This window comes from Ambystoma mexicanum, chromosome 4q (assembly GCF_040938575.1).
Source record: "Ambystoma mexicanum isolate Mex_15411 chromosome 4q, UKY_AmexF1_1, whole genome shotgun sequence".
NCBI classification, from domain to species: domain Eukaryota; kingdom Metazoa; phylum Chordata; class Amphibia; order Caudata; family Ambystomatidae; genus Ambystoma; species Ambystoma mexicanum.
Window position 1 is genome coordinate 60,077,360 of NC_090928.1, and position 19,694 is coordinate 60,097,053.

The 19,694-nt window shown below is 45.2% G+C and overlaps 1 protein-coding gene across 7 annotated transcripts in view; it reads right to left on the reverse strand.

Annotated features, from left to right (window-relative positions):
• Positions 1 to 19,694, reverse strand: part of LAMA2 (laminin subunit alpha 2) — a 3,027,572-nt gene that overhangs the window by 2,030,182 nt on the left and 977,696 nt on the right. The window lies entirely within an intron of this gene.

The window sequence follows — 19,694 nt, forward strand, 5'->3', positions numbered from 1 at the left end:
TTTACATTGTTGGCCATCTCGGTTTATCGTCTTGAAAATCTGGTTACCCTAAATAAGGGTCAACAGGACAATACTATATTTTACCAAGCTGGTTAAAAAAAATGCGACATTAACCATGTTCAGAGAAGCTTTAAGACAATAAAGGTTTGCTTCAAGTTAATAAACATCCTATAACGTTAACTCATTTTCAACAGTTGCAAACATGCCCTATGCACTTAGCAAGAGGCTGCATTCTTTTAACTCAAGCAAAAAACAATCCCTGCACAGTTTCAAGTAATGTGTAGTTAGAGGTGGTATTGCAGAGGAGACAACGCTTCCATCTCAAGTTTTAAAGAACAGCCAGGTATTTATAGTACGTTTAACAGAAAAGATCTCATACCTCTGTTTCAAATGATAGTCACGGACAGTCTGTTTAACAGATAAACTATTTATTTATTTTTGTATTTTATTGTTCATTTGTAACGCGCTTAATACCAGCGAGTGGCTTCTAAGCATGGGATTGGGATTCGAACCTGTGCTGCACTGCGTTGTCTTGCTTCCAAGACAAACGTGTTGCCTCTGATGTATCCCTCCTACATACAGGCACACTGCAATTGCTCCCTTGGTTCTTTAGCAACGGTTGCCGGAGTCTCACTTTGCCCCTATAGAATTTACAGTTTTCAGTTTCTGACTGTACAGGCTAGTAACCGCTGGTGAATTTTATAAATGGAGGGGTGTAAATATTCAGAGCGACCAATCGCATTAAGGGAGCTCGAACCAATTAGAGGAGGTGGTGGGAGTTCCCCCTCCAGAGAAAGTGTTTAAAATATTGGCTTAAAATAAGGCATTTTCCGCACACTTTTTTAAAAAAATTAGGTAAAAAGTCAAAGAGTTTGCAATTGGTTTTGTAAGGTAGCACAAGAAAATAATTCAATAGATGCAAGTCACTTACAGTGTACAGGAGCATTCCCCAACATATTCTCATGATGTCTTTTCCGACAATACATAACAGTATGAATACATTTTCATGCTGGAGGTGCCCATTCATTTTGATGCACCAATATATGCCATTATTCCCATATAAGAACATACTTGCATACTTAAATTTGCTTAGCGCATAATGGCAGTAATGATACTATAAAAAATACAAGTCCACGCCTGTCCTGCTAAGATATGGCAGTATGCCCATCTAAGAGCATACTCCAGTCGACTTTACCATCAAAAATGCCATGCCACAGTATGAAAACCTATCAAAACTGGCTGCATCAAAATGGCAATCTAGCCACGTAATAACACTTATCATGCTTGTTTTATCGAAGATGCCCACTACAAAATGCCATGCCACAGTAAGAAGTAGCTAGACTAGCTGCACCAAAATTCCAGTCTGGCCTAGTAATAACATGATCATGCTTCCTTTATCAAAGATGCCCAATACAAAATGTCAAGACACAATAAGAAGTGGCTAGACTGGCTGCATTCAAAAGCAAGTCTAGATAGATAATAAGACTCATCATGCTTGCTTTATCAAGCTTGAGCCGGACCACGTGCAGGTCTGGAAGCAGCTCAAAACCATGCACTTCTCGTCTGCTTTCTCTCTCTCCCTCCCTTGCTGACATTCTGTCTGCCGAACCTACTGGTTGCTTAGCCATCCTCAAAGTCTCACTGGGTACCGGGCTCTCGCTTGACCAGTCACCTCTGCACTGCTTACAGGCTTCCACGCACTTAGGGGCTGTAACTGTAACCTCTACAGTCCCTTGCCTCTATGTACTTACCCAGAGCTGCGCTGCCCCTGTGCTGCACTTACTCTGAGCATCGCTGCTCTGTTTCCTGTCCCTCTCCCTGACACTTCTCTACCCACCCCCTTCCCCTTGTAATTCTCGCTCTTACACTTGCATGTTCTGAATGACACAAGGCCTACTAAGATCATTTCTCTTGTCCTCTCTCTGCCCCCCCCTTTGTCTTGACGCGCCTGTAAACACTAGTTATAAATTACTTATCATATTATATATCATATCATAGATGCTGTGATGAATCCAAGGATATCAGAACTCATTTCCCAGGGATAGCCTTTCCTCAGGGGGCCAGGGGATGACAGCCACTACCTGATCCTGACCTTGAGGGTGGCTATATGAGGGAAGACCACCTGGGGAGGTGATGCTCAGGGGAATTCAATGAAGCACTTGGAGGAAACCACATGGCCTCCTGTTCCTTTCAGGGAGATCTCTTCAGTCCCTCTTGCCTTAATGGCATGCTGTCATGCTTATTTCCCACCTCTGTATAAAAGTAGGGTGTTTAAACCCCAAACTCCAATTAGGGAAAACATACTGCTGAGTGGGATGAGGAAGAGGCATGGAGCAGTGAAGATCACTCCCCAGGAACCTCAGTATACACTTCCCCCAAGTCATTCAGAAACCAATTACAAAACAACGACATGATGGAGAGTGACTGAGTAATGGTGATTGCAAGGACTGGGTAGCGAATGGTGCGGTCTGGTTGTTGGGACATGAGTAAGCAGACCGGGAAGTTTAAATGCGGGCTGATCGCAGATGACAGTGGAAAGGAGAGAGGAAAGCTGCAGACGTAGAATCATCTTGTGAACCGTAAGCTTGCTGAACACCGCGTTGAAGGCAGGAGCGTTGTTACAGGGGTCAGAGAGGCAGACCTGATGAAGGAACGGAGAAGCAAAGGTGTGTGCGGTCCACCACTTAGAAAGCAAAGGCATGGAGGAGGCACACGCGAAAGCAGTACAGCAAAGCAGAGAGGAACAAAGAGGCAGAACAGACAGCCGGTAAACCCTGGGAAGAAAGAAAGGTTATCAGGTTATCAGTGAACCAAGGTTGCTGTATAGCAACAACAGAAATAGCTGGTGAACCTGAAGACAGATGGGTTACCAAGTGGTTAAATAAAGGGAAATTCTTCTTAAGAACGCTACAAATAGAAAGCAACAAAATCATTAAAGAAGCCAGAAGATTTAGTATGCAGGTTGTTAATTAATTATTAAATGCCAATAGGGGAGGAAGGAATAACCCATATGAAAAAGACCTGGCAAGTATCTATACTAACTGAAGGTTCTGATAGAAATATGTTTTATAAGACAAAGTCCTGAAGGTAAACACACCAGGTGAAGTTAAGTATATGAGTAATGTAAGGAAGGCATGGTATCAATAGTATACACATATACAATAGATCCAAGTTTCGAAAATCTTTATTTTGTAGTTATATCAGTGTTTTTTCTTTGTCTGGGTCATTTAAGGGAACCTGCCAGTATCCCTTAGTTAAATCTAATGTTGACAAGAAAACTGAATCCCCCAATTTGTCTATCAGGTCTTCTATACGAGGCATAGGATATGCATCAAAGGCTGAGTTGGCTTTAACTTGCCTAAAATTCATGCAAAATCTCCAAGTTGATCTGGTTTGTTTACCAACAAAATGGGAGATGACCAAGCACTTGAAGACGGTTCGATAACAGTAGCTCTGAGCATACTTTCTAACACATCAATAATTATCTTTTTTCTTTCCTCTGGGAGTCTCTATGATTTTAAGAACTACTTTCCCCAGACACTAACAAACAGATGCATTTACGGGAATGCTCCATCCTATCTTAAAAGTAAATTAGTTACGTATGTGCCAAGACGCGCACTCAGGTCAGAACTCCAGGGCCTAATTAAGACAACCAGGGTGAAAAAAACAAATGGCTTGGGAAAAGCTTTCCACACTAAGGCAGCCACAATGTGGAACAATCTTCCTCACACTATCAGGCAAGAAAAGAGCTACACAAGCTTTCAGAAAAAACTCAAGACTCATCTCTTCAAAATAAATCCCTTCGCACCAGACACAACTGCGTACCAGACATAAACCCAACCTCAGACTCGATCTAATTGTCCCGTGATTATATGTTTTGTACCAATTGTCTTTATGTTAGCGCCCAGATGCTTGCGAGTGATCTGCGCTATATAAATAAATAAAGAAAGAAATAAATAAATAAAATATAGTGGTATGCTCTGTGTGCTCTCCCTGGTGTCTCGCAAAATACATCAGGAAATGCAGAAACAAGATAATTCAAACTTTCTTTCTTATCATTGAATGTTTTTGGGGTATAAGCACTACATTGTCGATTTCTTGGAGTGCCAAACAAGAAAACATAGGGGTGTGGGAGGATGCTGTATTTTCCTTCCACTCCTTTAGTAGCTATGAGTTGTTTGGCATCTGGTTGGCTAGGCTACTTTGCAGTTGCATGTTCCCATCTGTTCCAATACCTCATAAGGCCGGTGCTCTTACTTGAACTACTTCGAGATTAATGTATTCTCTGAAGTGGGCAAGAGAGCCAGAACTTTTTGACCCACTGAAAACGTTCTTAAGTTTACTTTTTTTATCATATGAAAGCTTCTGTTGGTATTGAGCTTTCGCTATGTGGGTATGAACTAAAGATCTAACTAGGTTCATGTGTTTTGTAAACAATTTGTGGTTTGGGACAGTGGTATAGGGACCTGCTCCCTTTCTTCCCAGGTTTCCTGCAGCATGTCCAAGACATCCCTTGGCTCTCTGCCACACAGTAGTGTAAAGGATGAAAATCCGGTAGACACTTGGGAAGTTTTCTCACAGCAAATATGGCCCATGGAATCATGCAATCCCAATATTTCCCGCCTTCATCAACTCGTTTTCTTAGAATGGTTTTCAGGGTCTTATTAAAATGTGTTACCAATCCATCTGTTTGGGGATGATAAACTGAGGTTCTTTATGTAGTGATATGAAGCAATTCTTTAACTTCTCCCATGGGTTTATTCGTAAAATGTTTTCCTTGATCTTGTTAGAAATTATTTCGGGATGGGTTGTACTATTTCTCATGGGGAAGGCCTCAGGATACCTGGTAGCATAGTCAACAATCACTAAGACACATTTGCTGCCCAATTTGGAGGTTTCAAGAGGTCCAATGATGTCATCCCGATTCGGGAAAATGGGACCTCTATTATAGGTAGTGGACTCAAAGAGGTAGTTGGAGGCATGGGTGTAATTTTAGGGGGGTAGAGGGGTGTTTGTCCCCCCAAATTTCATGGCACACCATTTTGTCCCCATTCATTTGGCTGGAGCACCTTTTCTTCAGATGTCATGTCCCCCCCAACATTTTCAGCAAAGTTACTCCACTGGTTGGAGGAATATTGGTTCTGGTATTTTGAAATATCTCACATGTCTGCATAAAGTCTTTAGTGTCGGCATATATTCCTGGCCAATAAAAAGTTCCACTAATATGGGCTTGGTGTTTAACTTGTCCTAGATATCCCCCTGTTAAATGTGAGTGGGCGATTTCCAGAACAATTTTCTGGTGGGTTTTGGGTATTACAACTGGGTTTTACATATTCCATCCCCTGACGTTTCTCTTCGATATAGCAGTCCATGTTTTAAAAAGAAGAAGGGACATCCTTTATCATTGCCTTCAGACTCTGGGATTACTGGTAAGAAAGCCTCTGCTAATGATGGATAATTTCTCTGAGCAAAAACCAAGTCCGAAAGACCGTTGGTTCACCTTCATGGCTAGTATTGATGTTAGGTCATTCGTCAGCCTATCCAAAACCCAGATCTTCGCTCTCCGTCACCTTCTGTTCTGTTTCTTTAACTGGGGAAGTAAGGCCCTTTCAAGAATCCCTTGTGCTATTTTATCCCCAGGATGAATGTCAAAGGGTGTTTCCCCATGATTGTGTAAAAGTACTTTCACATCTCCCCTGAAATCCGGGTCAATATAATTCGAATTTCCAAGCTAAACCAGATTTGGGGGCTAGTCTGATGTAGCATCCAGTGGGTGGTATCAGAACTAAGTCAGAGGGAATCGTACTGCTTTTCCCTGGAGGAATGGATGCTTCCCTACTACTGTAGATGTCGAATTCAATAGAACCTTTTGTAGCTTTAATGGTGTTTGAGGCTCAACCACTTTGTTTTTTAAATGTTAGGGTACACCAATTTGTTTCAATTGAGTTGCATCCCATTCTGACACCATATGTGAGGGAGGCATGGTATCAACAGTAGATACAGACACAATAGATGCAAGTTTTGAAAACCTTTATTTTGTAGTTCACTGGGGTTGGTGAAATTCCTAACTGGCCCTAACTCTAAAATGGGAGTAATCTCAACCATAAAATAAACAACAAATGAGTCCAATTCAGTCTAGTCAAAATAAAAAGGCGTATACTAAGAAAACCTAACCTTGCCCTCCTTCTCAAATAACAAATGTGTAAAGAGAATACAAAAAGGAACATTAGTGTCTCAAAAGAAATGTCAGAATGGCTTAGATACCAACTCCCTTCCCCACGTTCAGACACACTGGGTCTCGAGAGTTTCTTAAAAAGGATAGGTGGATGGCAAAATTCTATAAGTCTTGCAGACTCTTGCTTGCTGGTACAATTCAACAGTTCAGGCTTAGGCTTCAAGCTTTGGACAGTCTAATTACTTCTTTAGGCATTATCTGCCTTACTAAAAATACACAGTTCTTCTCTTGGCTTTCACTTTGACACTATTCAACACAGGCTTCCCTCTGCCATGTTCGAGCCTGCCTCTCTTTTCACATTCAACTCTTAACTTTGTTACAGTTCAACAAAGGCTTCCCTCCTCCGGCTCAAGCCTGTCTTTGTCTTTGTGGGGGTTCCTTTGCCCATGTTCCGTCCTTCACCCTTAACTTTCACTTTACAACACAGTTCTGCACAGGCTTCCCTCCGCCGGGCTCAAGCCTGTCTTTCTCTTTTATTGCCGAAACTATCGAACCTGTAAGGATTTTACATAAACCTCTGGTTGACCACTTCAACCTCCTTTTAAACAATTTAACAATCAACAATCTTCACAACAGCAATGCCCCTTGGTAATTGTAGGTTTTACTGTTGCCTTCTTGGCCTCTTTCTAAGTTTACACGCAGCACCAATGCCTCTTGGTACTTGTAGTTTTTACTTTTACCCTCTTGGCATCTTTAAAAGTTCATGTCCTCTTTACTTTTACCCTCTTGAGGATATGTGCATTCATATATATTGCTTTTCACTCAATCAACTCTCGCTTGGGATCGTGGATAATTTCTTGCCTTTGTTTCCCGCTTTCCATTGCTTAGAACATTTCACAGAGACTTTCGAATGTATGATTCTGCTTTGCATGACCACTCTGTTACTTTGTATACTTTTCTCAGCATTCAATTATTGCTCTCTTCATTACGTGTTTTATCGGCACATTCGCAACCTGAAACTTGTTACATTTCTCTTTTGCTCTTAACACAAACCGGGCATTTGTTTGCCGTCGATAACTCACCGGTTGTGTTAATTGGGCTTCTGTCCTCAATGCAGTCCCTAAGCCGTCAAGGCTGTTACCATCGCCTTCTCTCCTCCTCCCCAACTTCGTTGTGCACCCGGGAGAGTAGCGGGCCGCATAGAAGCACTTTGAAGGTTTCTCTTCTACGCCCACTTGTTTTCAGTTGTGGAATGCTTACAGCTTCCCAAAAAGATAGAAATCTCGCATGGCTCTCTCTCGTTCTCTGCAGCAGCCGATCAGCTACTTGGCATTACAACTTCCATAGCCTGGTTCGCATCATCCCTGAAAGAGTGCCTGTGCATGCCACATTTTATCCTGACAGGGAGTGTTAACAAGTGGCAGGTGTATGTAATTCATATTACATGCCTGACTCTACCTGATCTTATTAGATGGACAGAGCCATTGCAAGAAGGTAGAGGTTATCCTTATGGCCTCATTCCTCATCTTCCTCAGGTCAGTAGTATTGTCAATGTGAAGTGGGAGGAATTATGGGAGTTATAGTTTTCCATGAAATAAGCAGGGATAGGGCTTAGATGGGTTAAGGAAAAAGGGGGTACCATCTCTCACCATCGGGTGCTTCACCCCCACGCACTGAGAACCCCCTACCCACACTATCCTCTCTCGCTTGTCCACCCCCAGGGTTGGGATCCAAACGCGATGGCCTTTCCCTGGCCACCTGAGTACGGGATCCCTCGGGAATATTCTGTGAAACAACCTCTGGTTTTTCACAGAAATTAACTGTTTATGTGTGACGCACTGGCGCATATGGAATCATTAGCATGATTAAAACCACTGATCTATCCCACCACGTTCCTCAGTCTGCAGCGCTTCATGCGGTCTAGTCTTTCCCCAGCATGGCTGCCTCCAGGAGGTTCTTATTCCCAGCCCTTCCGGCAGTCGGCGCGTTGCAACCCACCATTTTTCTCGCTCCTTTGGGTCTGCACGCTGTGTATCCATTCTTATCTCTGCTGAACAACTGCCCCTCTTTTCTCTCTGCCGTACCCTTATGGCATGGTTTGTTTCTCTCAGCCGTACCCTTGAGGCACTGTCTGGCTTTCCCTCTCTCGCTCCCCGCAAGTCCCACCCTCCTCGTGGCGGAGCTCTCTCTCTCTTTCTCTCTCTCTCTCGGTTCGCCCAGCTCGGGTTCTCTGCTGTCTGTCCCTGGCTTCCCCCGGGCTCTCTTTTCTTACCTTCTCTCTCTGGCTGGTCAACCTCCCGCTGGCAGAATGCTTGGTATTCTCGGACTTGCGCTTTTGTGGCTTCTTACGGGTCACTCTCTCCTACTTTCCTCTGGGCATATTACCATCGGAGCAGATTCTCTCTCTCATCCAGTCTTCAGAACTCCCTCCAGTACGGCCAGCCCTGGAACCTGCCCTCTCCTATTAGGGCAAACATTGTGAAACACTCCTGCTGGGTCCCCTAGATTGCCCCCTGGTCATCAGCCTGCAAAATCTGGAAAGGAGACTGCTTTAACACTCAAAGGCAATTCAACAAGGGTTTTTTGTGCCAATTCAGGCTTTTCCCCCTTTTCTTTGGCTGTCGCGAGAGCGGGGTCACTGGCCTGCTTACTCCTCAAGCGACCACTGTGGCGTCTTCCCGAGGCAGAACATACCTCCACAAAAAAAGACTACCCAAGCTGAGGAAAGAAGAAGTTAACTCCACTTTGGTCCAGAAGCTCAGGTGAGGAGGTGAGGGAGTGCACCGAATCTCATAGCGAGCTTGACATTATGTAAAAAAAGTCCTGGCACAACAATACACCAGATGAAGCTAAAAATGTGTGTGATAAAGTGTTTATACCATAAAGTCCCAGAGACACAGAATACCAGGGGAAGTTGAATATGTATAAAGTAACAGAGTCCTGGCAAGAGAGTGGGCCAGGTGAAGTTAAGGATTTGTGCAACAATCTGTTTATACAATAAAGTCATGGCAGGAGAGTATACCAGGTGAAGGTTTATGTTTAAGTAACTATGTTCTGGTAGGACGGTACACCAAGTGAAGGTGAAATAAGTGTGCAAGGTGACCTGGCAGAGTATTCCCAGATGGAGATTTAATATTGTAAAGACGTCCAAGGGAAAGTTCTTGGTTCAATGAACTACTGGGAAACTATGAAGCAAAGAGGGAAGTCCTTAGGAGAAGACCTATCCCCAACAGAACTACAATGTTTTACAGGAAGAGAAATCCTGGGGAAGGGAGCCAATTCCACACAACTGTTGAACGACTGAAAGTTACGTTAGAGAGCCTAGGGAAGGAAGCTAATCCCTGGGGAACAGAGCATTGTTCATGGGAAAAGCCTGGAGATTCCTTTGTGGGGGGCTTGCCAGGGCACAGCTCTGGCACTTATTGCTGATCCCTGGTGACTATTTTTATGCCCAGCTTGATTATGTTGTGATGTTTTGAAACTTTATCATTTTAACTGTCAGTCAGTCACAGTAACATAACAATCAACAACAGTGTGCACTGGCCAGGGTCTCTGCATACTGGGCTTGCTCATTGGTATTCACAAACCTGATGACCCAGGTTGGCAGGGCAGGACTATTTATCCATTTTCATGAACAACAATGAGATGCAAGGTGACAATCCTGGGCACTGATATTCGCAATGTCCACACACTGCTACACTCAGCCGGCATGCCATTGCTGCAAATTCTTTAGTGTAATAACTAGAAGGGGGGTGGTTGACAACAATGGGACAGGCAAGAGCCAACAGCCCCAACACAGGGGCAAAATCAGTGGGGAAAAAACATATCAAAACAGGGGAGCCAGTCATGAGTGCCAACCTAGGCAAATAATCTTGCCGCAGTGATTGACAGGCAACTCAGCATTTCAGTAATGATTTTGTCTACATTCATCCATCATCGTTTATCATACGATGAAAGCATGTTTGCTCTTTTTTCCTGTAGTTTGATGGTTAACATGCTCCACTTGCCACTGATAGAATTATAGCAACATGTTAACAATGATGTGTTTTAAGGAAACACTTAAACATTTATTTTATTTCAAGGCAACTAATATGTTATGTTGATTTCACCCTCAATGAACCAGTGGGAGTTGGATCTGTAACGCAAATATTTTGACACCGTATGGAGCAGCTGTGTGACACTGAATGGAGTCACAGTAGGTGGTGTCAACAGTAGACTGGGAGCTGCCCCCCCGCCCCATGTCCAGTGTCAAGATGTCCAAACAAAAGATCTGACTCTGTAGTTTTTGGTTTGAGGTAGGGAACCTTCCTCCTAGAATAGGGATAGGGAGGCATTTTCCAACCCCGCTTATTTTAATAAAAGTTTATAAACAAAAATATGTCTTCTCTGTGTCCTGTGAAAAACTCATGGTGACCAAACGTAAGACATACACAAGTGATCACAGTTCAAGGGTGTTTATTGAACAATGAAAATGTTGGAAGAATGCCTAATATAAACCTAAATTTAAGATGGGGAAAGACGCCGAACATCAAATCAAAAAAGGCAGTCCTAGTGATGTCAAGTCAAATAAAAAAAGGCCTATACTAAGAAAACCTATTGCCAATTTCTTACGCTAAATAAAAATAGTGTTGGGTTAAGTTTTAAGAAAGAAAGAAAGAAAGTGTTCTCAAAAATAAAGTCAGGAAGCAGTGGCTTGAGTTTCCCTTCTCCACGTTTTTAGCATGGCGTAGGATGGGAGCTTGGAGCACAGTACTATCTCGGGCTTCTCCAGCATGAGTCAACAGTTCCAATGGCAGTTCTCAGGGCTATCGATGGCCAAGTCTTGTTTCCTCGGAAAGTCTCTTGCCTTCGGGCCTGATGAGTTTCAATAATAAAAACAAAAGTTCCATTAACAAATGAAAGTTTGTTAGGGTGATAACAAGTCACCCGTAAGCCCCCCTCTTCTGGGCTGACCCTTCTCAATCATACTCTTCAGTTCAAATAGGGTGATAGCCTCACCCCTTTGTCCCCCTCTGCCGGGATGACCCTTCTCGATTGTAACCCACAAATCGTTATGTCTTAAACAGTTCCAAAACACACTTTTTCTTGGGACTCTAGACGTGGTCCCTCCCTGGGATTTGTTTCCCGGTTTTATTCTCACTGCGGGATTTACTTCCCTTTCTCTCAGCCAACTTTCAGATCAATGTCTTTCAATTGTACAGGGCTTTTTGCTTGGCGCACATGTATGAACACTTTGCTTCCTTTGGTTGCCTTCCGATAACCTTCTGGCTTCTGTAGTTTCTCAATATGGGGCTCGACCAGAGAATCTCAAATCAGCACCTACTTGGTGCCGCTTTCCCTGTGCAACTGGTCTTCCCTTCACACTTTTGACAGTTCATTCAAAGTTCATTAATTATGCTTCAAAAGTTGCCCATTTTGCAATTCTCATTCAACACAACCCAGCTTTTATCGCTTCTTCCCTCGACTGACCTATTGTGCTTAACCTCTGGGCTTTTGTCTTCTTTGGAGTCAAGGCCGGGACCACGGGCGCGGGAGATTCCCTTGCTCTGCCTTATCAACATAGGCCAGCCCTGCGTAAAATTGACATCTGCAGCAGGACACTAAGGCTATTGTCTGTGGTTTTAGATTCTCCTTGGTGAAGGTTCCGCGGGTCTGGGATGAAAAGGATAAGGTCTCTTCTCTCCTCGCCACCCTCTCGCTTCCTGCCGCCTTTCGCCTTCTCTTGAACTGCTGCGTTGTAGCCGTCTCGATGTGCTGTCTGCCGCGTTCGCCTTTCTCGTACTGTGCTCTCTGACTCCACCTTTTATCCCAGTAGAGAAGGGAAAGGGCCGTTGGGTGTGTGTGATTCTGATCAATTGCCTGACTTTGCCTGACCTTGGGATTGGGACACATCAGGTAAACGGCTATTGTGTTAGTCAGATGTCTGTGGTGTTGTGCAAAAGCATTTGCAGTGGAAAGGGGCTGGGGGCAGTGATTTGGAATGTCCTACGTGAGAGGATGGGGAAAGGTGTTAAATGAAAGGGAATACTGCGTCTCACCCGTCGGTGTCCCACTCCCGGAGGACCCCCCATCCAGGAGATTCTCCGTCACTGGTCCACCCCCAGGAACTGGATCCAATAGCGACTCCTTCAGATTTCTCACAGTCCATGTTTGATTCCTGGCTCCAGCCAGTAAAAAATGCCATGCCTGACCCCTGGTCACCCAGCGCCTTGCATGCACACAATGTGATTATGTGTGCATGCGAGGCATGGGGTGCCCAAGGGGCAGGCATGGGATTGTGTACTAGGCATCTATCATAGATGCCCAGTACAAAAATACCATGCCTGCCCCCTGGATCCCCCAGCACTTCGTACGGGAGCTGATTTTGGCTGGTCGGTAGGGAGGTTGTACCCCAACCCCCTCCCGACAAAATTAGCACCACGGCCAAGCACAAACACACGTTCACACACATGCACATGCAGCATGCACTCGCTCATTCACATGCACACCCATCATCATACACTCACTCATTACACAAACATAAGCATACATACACACATTAAGATTCAATTAACTGCTGCCACGCTGCTAACATTTTTATCCCAGTGCGCCAGCTCCTGTGTATCACAAACAGGAACCAGGAAGCAAAGAGCGTTTCTTGGTTCCTGCACATGGGTGCAAAAGTCAGAGCGCTGATGGCGAAGCACCCCGTTCCGTTTGTAAGTACAGGGAGGCGCAGGAGTGTGTGGCCCTAGACCAAGCACACAAGACACAGAGGGTGGTGCAGGCCATCAGTGTTACAAAGAGTTCACAGCTAGACAGGGAACGGGGGCGCTTTCTCAAGCAGGTTAGCTGAGAGAGTCCAGCACTTGTCTCAGACATCTCAGTTCAACCTGCTATCCACGCTTCATTACCATTAGCACAAGTTAAGCCCTCCATTATTTCAGGATCGATAAACTAGGTACCAATAAACCCTGTAATACTTACACATATAGGGCCTCATTATGACCCAGGCGCTAAGTGTTTAACGGTGCCGTAAAAGGCTGCAGCGCCGTTAAACACCTAGCACCTAATTACGAAGTCCCTTTGCTGGACCCGACCTTAACGGCTGGTTTTACCAGCCATTAAAGTAGGGACCCGCAAAGGGACCTTGGTGCTAATTACGGTTCCGCAATTTGGGTACCGTAATTAGCGCCTTCCCCTTTCCCATTGAGCCCTATGGGGCAAAAATGGGAATGGGGAAGGGCCATGGCGGCATGGGGAATTACCGCCCCACCAACCTCGGAATGGGGTGGTAATTCCCCATTCTGCCATGGCGGACTCCGGCATGGACCATGGTGCTAATAGCACCATGATTTAGCGCCGGAGTCCTAATGAGGCCCATAGTCTCATTTTACGTGATGTGTTAAATGGGGCATCGTAAAAAAACAGGAGGAGACAACATCGCTGCCTGTTTTTTTTTACCACACATCCCCTTTTTTATGAGGGTTCCAATCATGGCACATGACAGGAAGATGATTTGTGTATTCCGTCACTTCGTGAAATGCTATCACATTGTTTCGTATCCCATTATGATACCGGTGGAGACTCTTAAATCCTTGCAGATACCGCCTGTTTTTATACCTCACAAAACAGGCAGAATCCATAGAGATTCAGAGTAAAGAAAGCCGCTATGCACATACATGTGGCCGCCAATACTGCTTATTTCCTGGTAAGAAGCCTAGGGAACACAGGAACTCGCAGATTCATGTGCCTTTTTCCCCCCAACCAGGAAACAACTGGAATGCAGATGAGGTCACTGACATCGTCCGGCCAGAGACCAAAAGGCTTCTCTTAATACAATGCTTAAAAGTCGGATTTGTCATTCACCTTTTCTTAAATGTAACATTTTCAAAATGTGTGTATCAAATCCCATGATGATATCAAATTGACTCCTACTAATGGAGTAGCGATGCAAAGACAATCTAGCCTACTAGACAGAGGGAGGGGTCGTTATCGTGGGATAATGACACGCCACCAAATTCAGCCTGGGCCAAAAATTGGGAAGCGTCATTATCCCAAGCGATAATGACCCCTCCCAAGGTGCGTAAAGCTATTGGCAAATGTTGGTAGTTGCAATAAAGTAAAATATAATGCATTAATATTGAGTAAAGTAAATAGAGAAACTGAGCTAGTAAATTAAATGTGAATTTGTTTTTGTAGGATTTCAATAACATGGTTGTCTAAAGGTGAAACATTTTAATTGTAACTTGATTGAACTGGAACAGGTTTACATTACTATGCATGGGGTGTCCTGTAAAAGTAAACGCTTTCTCTATAAGAAAGTGAAAGCATTTTTCAATGTTTTTATCTTTCTAATTTGTTTGTTAATTAGCATCTTCCAGCAAAACAGGTCATTCCAGACAAGAAGTGTCTTGTTGAAACAAAATCTTGCCTGGACATTGCATTGTTGTTTCCCTATGTGCTTCTGAAAACAGAATGTTCGCAATGCAGTCAATGCCAGTAGTTATTGACTGCACTGTAAACAGTCTGATTGGCTAAAATGAGGTCTATAACGATGTCCATATGCTAATTAAGCTTTATAGACCTTAACCAAGAACCATCTGAGGGGTTTTGGGTCCTGGAGACAAAGTTAAAGGCATAAGTGCATGTCTTCAGGGACCATAACACCCGGTACGGCTCAAGGGCATGGTCTATAAAGCTATTATGTCCATTAAATGAGGGGGGAAAAAGCAAATCTGCCTTGAGTACACATACACGTGATGAGGAGGGAAGGGCAAGGGTTAATATGTAGCCGGGCTGAGTCTGCCAGGAGTGGCCAGGCAAAGACTGCAGGCAGCAAGGGAGGGTGGAGTCCCCCACTTCCTCTACAAGGGAAGGAATGGGGCAGGGAGCCGTTGATATCACATACCCAGACCGCATCTGTGAGGTGCATCCCAGGCAAGAGGTGAGCAGCACTGTGAGGGGGCATCTGCCCCGCCTAAGAAGGTCGGGAGTGGGGGTAGGGTAGGGTGTGGGTGACTTTTCATGCCTAGGCCGCGTTTGTCAGGTGTATCCATGGGGAGGAGCATCATGACAGTCTCTCTGGTCATGGGAGGGACTACTATGCTGAGAGCCATGTTGGGAGCTGTGCTCTCAGCACAACGATCCCCCCATGAGAGGAGGCACCACGCTGATAGCCCTATAGCCGCTGCAGAGCTCTCTATGATGCTTTCCCGTGATGAGAGGGAGTGCCGCACTCAGAGCTCTGCAGCAGCTACAGGGCTTTCAGCATTGTGTTCCTTCTCATCACAGGAGAACCTCAGTGACAGTTGTGTCACTACTTTGGTAGTACAGGGCTCAGGAGAGCACATGTCACATCCACTCACTTCAAGAGACTGGCACAGACTCGTTTGCCACTCCCCCAAATCTCTGGTAATAAATTCCATGATATTTTACTGTTTGAAAAAATATTACTGGGACCAATGGTATTTTTTATCCTACCAAAACGACAATCTCAAAATATTCCTTGGACTGATATGATTACATAAAGAAAAATTCCATCCTGAGAAAGTGCTGGATAGAGGGAGGAAAAATCCTCATTCTCCCGATGATATTTTTGCGACTATATTATGACTGACTACCCTGGAGGTGGCATTTGTATTGTTCACCTACTCCAAATCACTGCAAGTGTTGCACAGTACTGCACCAGCCATACCAACCCTAACTCCCACTCACTGGCTGAGTCCAAGTCACTCACTTTCTTTCCTTCCCTTCCCTTCATCATTAAAATACTATAAATATCCCGAAACTTCCCTAAATAGTCTTAGCCAGCTGCCAGTAGCAGCCCATTGCCTCTCCGAAAGCATCTTGAGACTAAATGGAAGCTCCAGACACATGTTACCCTTTAGACCATGTGCAAGAACTTCAGAGGAACTTTGCCAATAGTTTGTCTCAGTCTCGTCCTTGAGGAATCTCCCAAAATTCTGGTGATTCAGTTCTTCATGGGAAGGTTCACCCAGGTCTACTTCCATTGCATACAAATCAATGCCTCAGATCATGTAAGGCACAAGATATGCCTGGTGGCATAGTCTGGGTACTCATAGGTGTTATACTACTTTTTTGACAAATGTGTTGACTTGCATGCATGACTTGAACTCAAAAACAGTCTTGATGAGCACACTAGTAAATGTATTTTTCCTAACTTTCTCTTTTGTACTTATCATCTTATATGAAGCAGCCATAACCACTTCACAGCAGTATAACAATCCTCTGCACAGAGGCAGCTGCATTTCATGGGAAATCACAAGGGCATGGTAAAGGACGTGGACAGCAACATAGTTAAATTTCACAGTAATTCAATTTCCTTCCTATGAAACCCTCTTCAACTGCTGTGGGTGCCTTAAAATTTTCCAGGAGACACTTTCCCAAAATCTTTTCAGAAACTACAATGTATCCAAAACGCAGCGGCCAGACTCCTCCTCAAACTATGGCGAAGAGACCACATCTCCCTGTGCTAAAAAAGTTATACTGGCTTCCAATCAAACAACAAATCACTTTCAAAACAATTTGGATAACACACAGAGCACTCCACGGCCAAGGAGCAGAATTTCTACAAAAGAAAATAACCATATACCAACCGACAAGAACACTCAGATCAAGCAAAAACATCCTCCTAGAACCAAAACCATACACAAGGAAAAGGCTAGGGGCATCCTCCTTCTCACACCTGGTGTCATGATTCAATAGTTCCGCCCCTTTTGGATTGCTTAGAAGGTCCGATGCCGCTATGCGGCATCCATCTTTACTTTCAACATGCCCGCCGTTCAATGGAATGTTGCGGTCTAGATGCTTGGGCTTGTTTACGGCTTCATAATTTAAGTGCCGCTCAGTCCATGTGTTGGCGCGTCTCAACGCTCGGTTCTGGTCAGCCGTGCTCAGCGGTCTCTCTTGTGCCTTCCTCTCTGTTCCTTCCTGGTAGCACCACCCCCGGATTGTGCTGCTGCCTCTCCTTGTGTCTTCTGGCTTCACTTCCCTTGGGTTCCATGGCCGCTGACCTTACCTGTGTTTCCTGTCTGTTGCTGTCTGCTATCTTGTGCTTCCTGACCTTGCGCTCTTCTTACAGTGTGCTCTTTTTTGGACAGTACTCCTCCGCTTCGCCACCCTCCTGGCTGCGTGGCTGTTGCCCTCTCCAGCTCAACAGAGTCTGCGAGTACTACTTACATTTGTGTTCCTTCCTGGCTACAGTTGGGTAATATCACTCCTGGACTAATCTTCCCTGGATTTGGTAACCGCTTAAGAACACTTAGAACCATCATCACTGTTTACCTTGGCTTGGGCAGTAGCCCCCGGTGCTAACCTGTTTGGCCCCTGAGCCAGCAGGATGACGTCAGGGGAGACTCGTCCCTTTCTCCATGAAACACGGACTACAAAATAGAAGGAAAAATCACTCACAAAGAAAAAAGACAACAAAGACTAAACAGGTGAGAAAAGAATCTCAATCCACCGATTCTGACACCTGGCAGCAAAAACATGGAACACCCTCCTGAAAGACATCCGAAATACAAAGGACCACTTCAATTCAGGAAGCTACTCAAAACCTGGCTCTTCACCACAGAACTAGATGGAATCAACTCAAATAAAAGAACAAAAACTCCCCAGGACTCACACTTCCAAGCCAAACCCCTTTGCTAGGCAAAGACCGAGGGACAGGGACCTTTTGTGGTGACGAAGGAGCATTAATCACAACCACCCGACAGGAGAGTGACCGCTTAGAATTTGTTGGGAGGGGACCATGCACTAAGAGCTCAGGAAGGAGAAGAACAGGTAGAGCCCTTCTATGATCAAAGAGTAACCTATAACCTTAGCAATATTAACCCTGGATGGGGAGGCCCTCACCTCCTTTCCCACCCACAGAGCACTAGACAATCACAGGGATAGGCCAGCACCTCAAGCAGAACCAGGTGAACGAACCGCAGAGGAATGCTTCAGCAGACAGCAAGGCCAAAAGACACCCAACACAGACGCCCAAAAGAACGAGATAACCCACTAACCCACCTGCTAAAACCTCAACTCTCTGCTCACGCCTCTCAAACCATAAACAAACAAAACCACTCTCTTGCACTGCAAACCGCAACACTTCCCTACACTGCAACAACAAAACAAACCACACATAGTTTCACACAACAGCACATGGGAGCCCACAGATCCGTAAACCGGACCCATGCTCAGCGAAATGTGCTAACAGAACTGAAGCTGCCAACAAAACGTCACAAATCTTGCTCTGCTTTTATTGCGCTACACCCTACTAACAGATCCTACCATCTTAATTCTCAGATCCGCCAGAGCACCAGGGGACCACTCCGGTGGTGATAGTGTGCAGTATAAGTATTCTTTAACATAACTTAATCAGGGTTGCCACATTGTACAGTCTTTCCATCGACCTATTAATGTTCTCCATCTAATTAATTAATATTTTATTAAGCTGTTAACACCAGAGGGTTGAATATTCATCAAAGTGCTAGGGGAAGTGAAGAGGCATTAAGTGCTCGATGACATCACAGAAAGTGACATCACATGCACATTGCCCAAATGACATCAAAGAAAGTGATGGCACGTGACCTATGACACTGATCCAACTACTGCACACAGAGGGACTGATGACGAGCAGGATAAATACATCTGAGAACACTGATTTCTGACATGTAATTTGAATGACGAGCTGCCATTAGGGACAGTTTGACACATGTCCCAAGCCCGGCAGCACACCTAATTGAACCTCTGGGCTTTAGCACACTGCTGCTCAGATCAACGCTCCCTCGAGAGTTGTTTGCCTTATTTCTCCGATACTGTGAAGGTGACGAACGGAGACCCGAAGGGAAATGGAGGAGGCACCCCGATAACCGGGGCAGGGGCCTTCCTCCTTCCGCTCTCTCATCCCTCCCCCCCCCGCGGGGGCAGGGGAGAGGGCGGCAAGAGGCAGAAAAAGAGCGCCAAGCGCTGCAAAAGCCCGCGAAGGGCAACAAAAGAAAGGGGAGGAGCTTGGGATTCATAAGCGGCGGGCACCCGGAACAGCAGCACTTGCAGCTCTTCCAGCAGCCGGGTGCCCGCCAAGCAGGAGAGGTTTTTCGTTCAAGAAGGATGTCGTTTTGGGTTCCTGCTCTCCTGGCTCACCCCTGTTCGCGTTGCTGTGTGGCGGTCACTGCAGCTGAAGGCCTTTCCAGCGTTCGCGTGGGAGATCCTAGATGTCACGGTGGTCCAATGGAGGATTTTGTGCGCCAGCTGCAGTCACGAGAGGAGCTCGGGTGTCGCAGATAGAGAGTGAAAGAAGGTACATACAGGTGGGGAGAGCCGAATGCTCCGTTGGTTAGAGGACGGGGTGGATAATGATAGTGCGGCTGGCTCCGTAATTACATAGAAGGGGTTTCCAGTAACTGGTGGTCTGGTCGTCGGAGCAAGTAAGCGGGCTCATTTGAGGCGGGAGTTTTATGGGCCATGTAGAAATTGTACATGATGCAGCAAGCGTAACGTAGAAAGAGCGGGGTTTATGGGTGTGTAAAGG